The sequence below is a fragment of the Macaca nemestrina genome, chromosome 1 (assembly GCF_043159975.1).
Source record: "Macaca nemestrina isolate mMacNem1 chromosome 1, mMacNem.hap1, whole genome shotgun sequence".
Classification (NCBI taxonomy): domain Eukaryota; kingdom Metazoa; phylum Chordata; class Mammalia; order Primates; family Cercopithecidae; genus Macaca; species Macaca nemestrina.
This window is the reverse complement of record NC_092125.1, coordinates 193,489,943-193,501,113: the sequence shown is the minus strand read 5'-3', so window position 1 is coordinate 193,501,113 and position 11,171 is coordinate 193,489,943. Positions and strand designations below refer to the sequence as shown.

Genomic DNA, 11,171 nt, shown 5'->3' with positions numbered 1-11,171 from the left:
CTGCCATCCAGCTCCCCTTTTTCTATTCCCTTTTATTCTCTGCAGCTGCCTTAAGCACTGGTGTGTTTAGGATTGGGCCTTCTCACTCCATGTCCATAGAAACAACTACCACTTTATTCACCAGAGTTTCCAAACCCCACTGTCCAGCATAGCCTGACTCCAGAGAGCCTTCCCTTCCCTACCACTCACTTAAGCAATATTGGTAAAATGCTTTGGAATCTGACTTTGTCACAATTATACATATGACTACAGGCACCTAAAACTCTATGAAGTATCAGTTTCCTCATCTGTAAAATGGGGATACTAATAGTCTATATATCTGTATAGTCTATATATCTAATATATATATGTATTTTTTAAAGACAGTCTTAAAAGGCTCTGGAGTGCAGTGGTGCGATGTCAGCTCACTGCAACCTCTCCTCCCGAGTTCAAGCGATTTCTCTGCTTCAGCCTCCCGAGTAGCTGGAATTACAGGCATGAGTCACCATGCCTGGCTAAGTTTTATATTTTTAGTAGAGATGGGGTTTTGCCATGTTGGCCAGGCTGCTCTTGAACTCCTGACCTCAGGTGATCCGCCTGCCTCAGCCTCCCAAAGTGCTGGGATTACAGGCATGAGCCACCGTGCCCCGCAAATAGTCCTTATCTTAAAGGGGTTTTATGGAGATTGAATGCGATGACTCATGTGAGGCGTTTAACCTCGAACCAGCACATAGTAGGTGCTTGATGCAGTTTGGCTTTCATTGTTATTTATGGATAGCTGTTTTACTAGGTTGGCATCCAATGTGGGGAAGCTGGCCACAGGCAGATCTGCTGAAATGACGAATCTAGTTGGAGCTAGAAAAGTCCAGCTCCACAGGGCATGTTAGCAAAGGGCTCTGGACTTTGAAAGGTTGTCCTGGAGCTGAGTTTGGGAGAAAGAGCTTGAGAGAATGTAATTGTTCTGCCTAACAGAGTGAAGAATTTGAAGTTTGTAGGAAGATGAGAGCAGGAGGAGGAGGATGTAAGAGAGGGATGGTAGGCATTGCTTGGGGTGGGTGGGGTAAATCTATAAAGGATTTTTGGAACTGGGATGTCCAAATTTAATTTTAAGTTGTTGGTTTCACATCATTTATCTCTTCATCTTTTGTGGCTAACCACAAAGAAGGCCTTGTGTGAGTAAGTTTTCTTTTGTGTGTGGAAATTATGGAAAGGGGATGAGATTCACAGTCTGGACAGCACACATTGGTGTATTAATTACCTATTGCACCATAACAAATCACCCTAACATTCAGCAGCTTAAAATGACAATTTCAGGCCGAGCACGGTGGCTCAAGCCTGTAATCCCAGCACTTTGAGACGGGCGGATCACAAGGTCAGGAGATCGAGACCATCCTGGCTAACACGGTGAAACCCCGTCTCTACTAAAAAAATATAAAAAATTAGCTGGGCAAGGTGGCGGCGCCTGTAGTCCCAGCTACTCGGGAGGCTGAGGCAGGAGAATGGCATGAACCCGGGAGGCGGAGCTTGCAGTGAGCTGAGATCCGGCCAGTGCACTCCAGCCCGGGCGACAGAGCGAGACTCCGTCTCAAAAACAAACAAACAAACAAACAAACAAAATGACAATTTCTTTGGATTAGGAATTCGGGAGTGGCTCTGCTGGTTCGGTCTGGCTTGGGGTCTGTTATGAGGTCACAGTCAGATGGTGGCTGGGCCTGATGTCACCTAGAAGGCTTCTTAACTCACATGTCTGATGTCTGTACTGGGATGCCTTCAACCGCTGGTGCTGGAACAGCTGGAGTTGCTTGGACAGTTCTCTCCTTTATCCCTTTGTGGGCTTTCCATAAAGTCTCTCCAACATGGCGGCTTCAAGGTAGCTGAACATCCTCTGTAGCAGCTCAGAGGCAGTAGGAGAGCACCAGACTGAAGAGAATTGCCTCTCAGGACCCGTCCTTGGAAGTCATGCAGTGGCACCTTCACTACATTCTTACTGTTGAGGCAATTACAAAGATCTGCCTGGGATCAAGGGGAGGGAACAGAGACCCAACCTCTTCAAGGATAAGTGTTAATGTCACCTTTTTTTGAGATGGACTTGCCCTGTTTACCCCAGGCTGGAGTGCAGTGGCACGATCTCAGCTCACTGCAACCTGCTCCTCTTGGATTCAAGTGATTCTCCTGCCACAACCTCCTGAGTAGCTGAGATTACTGGCGTGCGCCACCACACCTGGCTAATTTTTGTATTTTTAGTAAAGACAGGCTTTCACCATGTTGGTTAGGCTGGTCTTGAACTCCTGACCTTGTGATCTGCCCACCTCGACCTCCCAAAGTGCTGGGATTACAGGCGTGAGCCACCGCGCCCAGCAAATTGTGGGTTTCTAATCTTCTGGTCTATAGATTGCTGCTTAGAAAAAATCAAAATTGGAAAATTGCAGCTAGTATTTCCTCAAATATTGGTTGTTCTCCACAATCTCTCTCTCTTATCTTTGTGGAACTCCAGTTATACATATATTAGATCTTTTAACAGTGTCTATTAGGCCGTAAAGATTGTGATCACTTTGTTTTTCAGTTTTTTCTCCCTCTTTGCTTCAGTTTGGTTGATCCCATTAACTTGTATTTACACTTATGGGTTATTTCTTCAATTATGCCAAATCTACTCAATACATCCAGCACATTTTAAATTTCAGATATTGACTGGGTGTGGTCGCTCATGCCTGTAATCCAGCACTTTGGGAGGCCGAGGTAGGCAGATCACAAGGTCAGGAGATCGAGAACAGCCTGGCCAACATGGTGAAACCTTGTCTCTACTAAAAATACAAAAATCAGCTGGGTGTGGTGGTGGGCGCCTGTAATCCCAGCTACTTGGGAGGCCAAGGCAGGAGAATCATTTGAACCTGGGAGGCGGAGGTTGCAGTGAGCCGAGATTGCGCCATTGCACTCCAGCCTGGGCGACAAGAGTGAAACTCTATCTCAAAAAAAAAAAAAAAGAAAATAAAAGCAAAGAAAAAAAGAGAAACATTTTGCTAGAGATCCTATTTGTAGCCTATCTCAGAGATCCTTAGCTCAAATAAAAAACCTCCTTGATGAGTTTCAAGTCAAGGCTAAATTTTAAAAGAAAAAAACCTTCTTAAGGTTTTTGTTGTTGTTTTGTGTCTTTTTTCTTTCTTTCTTTCTTTCTTTCTTTTTTTTTTTGGTAGAGATAGGACCCCACTATGCTGCTCAGGCTGATGTTGAACTCCTGGGTTCACGTGATTCTCCTGCTTTGGCCTTCCTTCCAAAATGTGGGGATTACAGGCGTGAGCCACTGTGTCAGGCCCTTCTTGAGCTTTTCTTTCATTCCTCTCTTCTTCCTCTTCCTTCTTTTCTCTCTTCTCTCTTTCCTTTCTTCCTCTTTCTCTTTCTTCTTTCCAAAATATTTACCAAACACTTTCTCTGTTTCTAGGCACTGCTCTGTTTAAAATAGAAGGTGCAATTATCCCCAGCAAACTCCTGTTCATCCTTAAAGACACCACCTCCAGAAAGTCTCTTCAGGATCAACAAGCTGGATTAACACAGAGAACATGATTGAAAACTATTTTTATTTTTTTATCCTACAAGTATTTGTTGAGGACGTTATGTGTCAGGCCTGTAGTGTGAGAAGATAATTAAAGGACATCATCATGAAGGCAGCAGCTAAGAACTACCATTTATTATTATTATTATTATTTTCATTATTTGGGGACCAAATCTCACTCTGTTGCCCAGGCTGGAGGGCAGTGGCATGATCTCGGCTCATGATGCAGCCTCCACCTCCTGGGTTCAAGTGATTCTCTGCCTTAGCCTCCCAAGCAGCTGGGACTACAGGCCCACACCACCATGCCTGGATAATTTTTGTATTTTTAGAAGAGATGGGGTTTCACCATGTTGGTCAGTCTGGTCTTGACCTCCTGACCTCAGGTGATCCACCCACCTCGGCCTCCCAAAGTGTTAGGAGGCAACCTCCGCCTCCCAGGTTCAAGCGATTCTCCTGCCACAGCCTTCCAAGTAGCTGGAATTACAGGCACCCGCCACCATGCCCAGCTAATTTTTTGTATTTTTAGTAAAGACGAGGTTTCACCATGTTGGCCAGGCTGGTCTCGAACTCCTGACCTCAGGTGATCCTCCCGCCTCAGCCTCCCAAAGTTTTGGGATTACAGGCATGAGCCACCACGCCTGCAGTGACTATTAATTTTGTGTACTGATTTTATGTATCATCTTGACTGGACTAAGGGATATTAGGTGGTAAAACATTATTTCTAGCTGTGCCTTTGAGGGTGTTTCTGGAAGAGTTAACATTTAAATCAATAGACTGACAGCAAAGAAGATCCACCTTCATCTATTTGAGTGGGCAGCATCCAATCCACTGAGGGCTTGAATAAAAAGGCAGAGGAAGGGTGAATTCTCTGTCCTTGAGCTAGGACATCTATTTTCTCTTCCCCTTGGACATCAGAGCTCCTGGTTCTTGAACAAGTTTCCCTCCCCGACCCCACTTTCAGGCCTTCCACTGGGGACTAAATTACACTACCGGCTTTCCTGGTTCTCAGCTTGCGGATGGTTTATCTTTGCACTTCTTGGCCTTTGTAATGCATGAGCCAACGCCCATAATAAATTTCCTCTTATGTATCTATATATATCCTATTGGTTCTGTTTCTCTGGAGAATCCTGACAAATACAATAATATTTACATTTAAATATTTATATTATCATAGTTATTGTTTATAACAATATTTATTAAGCATTTGCTATACGACAGATATTGTATCAGTGTGGCACATGCATTTTGTGTTTAACTCCTCACAACCACTCAACGAGGTAGGTCTCTTGATTATCCTCATTTTATTTATTTATTTGTTTTTAATAGAGATGAGGTCTCACTATGTTGTCCAGGCTGGTCTTGAACTCCTGGGCTCAAGCGATCCTCCCACCTTGGCCTCCCAAAGTGCTGGGATTACAGGTGTGAGCCACTGTGCCCAGCCTATTATCCTCATTTTATTTACAAGAAGATTGAAGCTTAGAGGCGTGAAGAGATTTCCGCAAGGACACACGGCTGTTTCCCACAGTTTCTACCGCTGGATAGGTCTCAGTAACATACATTTCACCCGTCTTCCACTAAGGCCACAGCATAGGGTTGTGCATTTTAGGATCTACACAAAAAGGGAGGACAGAGGAGTGGGGCTGAGACCCAGCCTGGCGACATTTGCCACAACATTTTATTTTGTTGTTTCTAGCCTTTCTCAGAGAAGTCTTAGGATCTTCTGTTTAACTTTAGCCCTGGGCTGCTCCAGTTTACACTCCTCAGATCTCTAAATTTATTTGTTTATTTACTTACTTATTTATTTATTTTTGAGACTGGCTCTGACTGTTGCCCAGGCTGGAGTGCAGTGGTGCCATCTCGGCTCACTGCAACCTCCGCTTCCTGGGTTCAAACCTCAGCTCCGGCCTCAGCCTCCTGAGTAGCTGGGATTACAGGAGCGCACCACCATGCCCGGCTAATTTTTGTATTTTTAGTAGAGATGGGATTTCACTGTGTTGGCCAGGCTGATCTCGAACCCCAGGCCTCATGTGATTCACCTGCCTCTGGCCCCCACAGTGTTGGGATTACAGGCTTGAGCCACCACGCCCGGTCAAATCTCTAATTTCTAACCTTCCAAACTCCCAATCCTTTCTTCCCACCTCTGATAGGAAGCAGAGGTGGGCTGGAGGGCAAGAAGAAAAGGCCCGGCTCCCTTCCCCACCAGCTACTCCTTTAGTCACTCCAGGTGAGCAGTAAATTAGGCTGGTTGGTGCTCTCGCGGCACCTAGTGGTCTTCTGCGGCGGCACACCATGATGACTGCTTGACAAGACGAATTAAAAGCCCCTTTCTCCGGGAGCTCCTAGGAGATGAAACGGAGATAGAGGCTGATAAAGCACTATAGGAACCCAACGAGGGAGCAATCGTGGTTTCTGGGGAATTAGAATTTAGAATTTGGATTCAGCTAGACTTGGATCCTGGTTCTGCCACATACTGACTGTGACCTTGGGCAAGTCATTTCACCTCTTTAAGCCTCGGTTTCCTCAGTTGTGAGATGGGGAGAATATCAGTGCCTCTCGATGACCATGAAGTACTTAGCACAGTTCTCAGAACGCTTTGGATATTCGTTTTGGGCAGAAGGAACTTTGTTTTGTTTGTTTGTTTGGGACGTAGTTTCGCTCTTTCGCCGAGGCTGGAGTGCAGTGTGGCAATCTCTGCTTACTGCAACCTCTGCCTTCCGGTTTCAAGCGATCCTTCTGCCTCAGCCTCCGGAGTAGCTGGGATTACAGGCGCCTGCCACCACACTAGGTTAACTGGCAGAAGGAACTTTGTAAGAAAGGCAGGGAGTGGGATGAATATTCAGAAAACAGAGTAGGTGACAGATGATCCGCCTTCCCTGCTAGAGAAGAGCAAACACAGCTGGTCAGTCCCGTGGAGCAAGTTGGGGCGGGGCTGCGTCTCTTAATTACAGCACAGTGAGAGGACCTGGAACCCCTTCCTGGGAACAGCTGCCCATTCTGGGCTGAGCTGGAATCCTAAACAGGTTTGCTCACCTGGACTCTGGCTGCCCTCATATACCTGGGCAGAAAATACCAACCATCAGTTTCCCACAAGTGCTTCTTTCTCCAGGTAGAACAGAGCTCCTCCAAACTCCTCAGAACTGCCAATCCTGACCGTGGTTTCATCTGACCTCCCACTTGTTCCATCTAATTCCTTCCCAGTGCTGGCCCAACACTGATAAGCTTTAGTGTCAGCTTACATGAACTACACTCTCCTGGCTTTCCTCCTACCTCTCCAGCTGTTCTTTCTCAGGCCCCTTGTAGATTTGTTTTCTTTGCACACCCTTACTTAGCACTCTACAAGGTCCGGTCCTGTCTTCTTATTCTTCATACTCTTCCTGGGCCATCTTATCCATCGGGTTGACTTTAACTACTACCTATATGTTTTCCTGAGTCTCAGACCTGCTTATCCAACTGCTTCTCGGATGTTCCACAAGCACCACCAACCTGACATGTCCCAAATAAAATTATCTTCTTGCCCACAAACCTGTTCCTCTTCCTGTGTGGCCTACACAGCCAGTGGTCCCACCGTCTGTCCTATTGCATGAGCCAAAACTATGGATGTCATCCTGGAGAAGAGACTTCCCTCTCTCCTCCCTGAGAAATATCATCGCCTTGTCCCAATGACTATACCTCATAGGTGTTTAATCCATCCACCTATCTCCATCCCCACTGCACCTGCCTCATTCAGCATACCATCCTCTTTTGCTTGGGGTATTGCAACTGCCTCTTATTTTAACTCCTTGCTTCTAGTTTTGCTCCATTGTTTTCCCTCTGTGTTCCTTTCTGAAGGCTCAAGGAGATAATTCATGCCCAGCCTTTCCCACCTTCTAGAGGCTTCCCACTTTCCTTGGTTTCCTCTTCTTCCATCTTCAAAACCAACAAAGTTATGTCTTACTGACCATACTATAGTAAAATCTCCCTGTGCTTCTCTCTTCTGTCTTCCCCTTCCACTTTTTTTTTTTTTTTTTTTTTTGACGGAGTTTCACTCTTGTTGCCCAGGCTGAACTACAATGGCACGATCTTGGCTCACTGCAACCTCCACCTCCCAGGTTCAAGTGATTCCCCTGCCTCAGCCTCCTGACTACCTGGGATTACAAGTACTGGCCACTACGTCTGGCTAATTTTGTATTTTTAGTAGAGACGAGGTTTCACCATGTTGGCCAAGCTGGTCTCGAACTCCTGACCTCAAGTGATCTGCCTGCGTCGGCCTCCCAAAGTGTAGGAATTACAGGCATGAGCCACCGTACCCGGCCCCCTTTCCACTTTTAAGGACCCCTGTGATTATTGGGCCTATTAGGTAATGTAGGATAATCTCCCTGTCTCATAATCCTTAGTTTAATCCATTCTTCATAGTCTCTTTTTGCCATGTAATGTAACAGATTCACAGGTTCTGGAGGAATCTTTGGTGGGTCATTATTCTGCCTACCACAGACCATTCTCCGGTCCCAGTACTCATATCTGTCTCACATACAAAATGCATTCACCTTATTCCAAGGTCCCTGAAAGTCTCAGCCCATTAAAGTATCAACTCAAAGGTCACAGTCTCATTTACATCTCATTAGCTCAAGAGTTTCAAATTTATCATAGATATTATCTAAATTAGGTATTGGATGAGACTCAGCATAATCTATCCTGGGGCAAAGTTTCTCTCCATCTGTGGACATGTGAAACTAGAAAATAAGCTTCTGCTTCCAAAATATGATAATGGGTCTAGCGGAGGATAACACTTATAGACATTCCCATGTAAGAGGAGAGAAAGGAAGAGATAGAGGGGTCACCAGTCCCAAGCAATTTCAAAATTAAGTTAGACAAACTCCATTAGGTTTCAAAGCCTGGAAATAATACTTTGCGGCTCAGGACTCTGCCCTCTGGTCTCCCAGCTCTGTCCTCTGAGTCATTCTTCCTTTTTTTTTTTTTTTCTTTTTTTTTTTTGAGACGGAGTCTGGCTCTGTTGCCCAGGCTGGAGTGCAGTGGCCGGATCTCAGCTCACTCACTGCAAGCTCTGCCTCCCGGGTTCACGCCATTCTCCTACCTCAGCCTCCCGAGTAGCTGGGACTACAGGCGCCCGCCACGTCGCCTGGCTAGTTTTTTTTGTATATATTTTTTTTTTTTAGTAGAGACAGGGTTTCAACGTGTTAGCCAGGATGGTCTCAATCTCCTGACCTCGTGATCTGCCCATCTCGGCCTCCCAAAGTGCTGGGATTACAGGCTTCAGCCACCGCGCCCAGCCCATTCTTCCTTTTTCATGAAAGATTCAGCACATGGTTGCAGCTGGGTGGTTTATCAACTTGTTTCCTGCCTGTAGAATTTGGGGGATCTTATAGCTTTCTTTCATTTCATACCCTCTCTATCCCGTTCAGTCCAAGCTCCAGTGTTTCTGCTGGTATAAAATTCTCAAGAACCCTGTGGGTATCTCATATATGTCACTCCATTAGACAAAATGCTCCTTTGCAGATCTTCACTTGATCAGCCCATTTCTATTTCTGTCTTCTGTTGAGGTAGCTGAGGGGATATATGAGTCTCACATTTAATTGCTTCAAAAAACCTCTTATGTGACAGAATACTCTGAACTTTTTTTTTTTTTTTTTGATAGGGTCTTGCTCTGTTGCCCAGGATGGAAGTCAGTAGTGCAATCACAGTTCACTGCACCCTTGACTCTCCAGGCTCAAACAATCCTCCCACCTCAGCCTTCCAAATAGCTGAGACTACAGGTATGCACCACCTACCCAGCTAATTTTGTTGTTGTTGTTGTTGTTGTTTTCCGTAGAGTTGAGGTCTCCCTATGTTTCCCCAGGCTGATCTTGAGCTCCTGGGCTCAAGCAATCCTCCCATCTCAACCTCCCAAAGTGCTGGGATTACAGGCATGGTACTCTGATCTTTTGATCTTTCTGAGGTTGTCCAGCCATGTCCTTGGCTTTTTCTCTAAAGCACACTTTCCTGACAGTGAATTTCATCTTTTTAACATCTTTTGCAATCTGAATAGGCTGAGAATTCCCCCAATCATCGAGTTCTGGTTCATTTTCTATTGAACATTACTCTCAAATTATCTATTTCCTCTCACATTTTACTATAAGCAGCAAGAAGAAACCAGACCACACCCTTCAACACTGCCTGGAAATCTCCTTAGCTAACTACCCAATTTCACTTTTTTGTTGTTGTTGTTGTTTTCTTTTGTTTTGTTTTTGAGACAGGGCCCCACTTTGTCGCCCAGGTTGGAGCACAGTGGCACAATCTCAGCTCACTGCAACCTCTGCCTTCTGGGTTCAAGCAATTCTCCTGCCTCAGCCTCCCTAGTAGCTGGAACTACAGGTGTCTGCCACCATGCCCAGCTAATTTTGTATTTTTAGTGGAGATGTGATTTCACCATGTTGGCCGGGTTAGTCTTGAGCTCCTGACCTTAGGTGATCCGCTCCCCTCGGCCTGCCAAAGTGCTAGGATTACAGGCGTGAGCCACCGTGCCCAGCCTCAAGTCCATTGTTTATAAGTTCTGTGTTTCACATAACTTCAAGGCATTGGCTAAGCTTTTTGTCACTATGTACCAAGGATCCCCTTTCCTCCAGTTTCCCCCAAAATATTCCCCACTTCCTTCTCAGCCATCACCCACAGCACCTTTAACAGCCATATTTCTTCCAAGCCTGTTCATGTTCTCTAAATTGGTTCATATTTTCTTGACTCTGCTCCTCACTGATTTCGGAGTCCTCCCTGTCCAAGCTGTTAGCATCCACATTTCTCCTGGCAGTCTATTCAAGGCCATACAGGCTTTTCCCATCATGCTCCTCAGTATTTTTCGTGCCTCTTCCCGAAGTTCAGTTCCAAAGCCACTTCTACATGTTTAGGTATTTGTTACAGCAATAACATAATCTGTATCCATTTTCTGTTACTCCTATAAGAAATTACTACAAAATTAGTGGCTTAAAACAATACAAATTTCTGGCCAGGCGTGGTGGCTTACACCTGTAATCTCGGCACTTTGGGAGGCCAAGGCAGGTGGATCACAAGGTCAAGAGATCAAGATCATCCTGGCCAACATGTTGAAACCTCGTCTCTACTAAATATACAAAAATCAGCTGGGCATGGTGGCGGGCATCTGTAATCCCAGCTACTCGGGAGGCTGAGGCAGGAAAATTGCTTGAACCCGGGAGGCAGAGGTTTCAGTGAGCCGAGATCGCGCCACTGTACTCCAGCCTGGTGACAGAGCGAGGCTCTGTCTCAAAAAACAAACAAACAAACAAACACAATACAAATTTGTTACTTCTAGCTCAGTAGGTAAGAAGTCCAAATGACACTGGGCTAAAATCAAGACGTGAGCTGGGCTGCATCCCTTTCCTGAGGCTCTAGGGAAGAGTCTATTTCCTTTTCTTTTCTCTCTTCTAGAGGCTTTCTGCATTCTTTGGCTTGTGGCTCTCTTCCTCCATCTTCAAAGTTTAACAATGTGATATCTCCCTGAGCACTCTTGCGCAGTAAAATCTCCTTTGGCTCTCTCTTCTGTCCCCACCTTCCACTTTAAAGGACATTTGTGATTACATTGGGCCAATCTAGTTAATCCAGGATAAACACCTCCTCTCAAAATCCTTAACAACACCTGCAACATCTCCTTTGCCATGTA

At 45.5% G+C, this 11,171-nt stretch overlaps 1 long non-coding RNA gene across 1 annotated transcript; it reads left to right on the top strand.

Annotated features, from left to right (window-relative positions):
• Window positions 1–25: 25 nt before the first annotated feature.
• On the top strand, window positions 26–4,616 carry LOC139362960 (uncharacterized). The gene is made up of 2 exons (XR_011622632.1): window positions 26–1,849; window positions 3,416–4,616. It is a non-coding gene; the product is annotated as an uncharacterized lncRNA (long non-coding RNA).
• The last annotated feature ends 6,555 nt before the right edge of the window (window positions 4,617–11,171 follow it).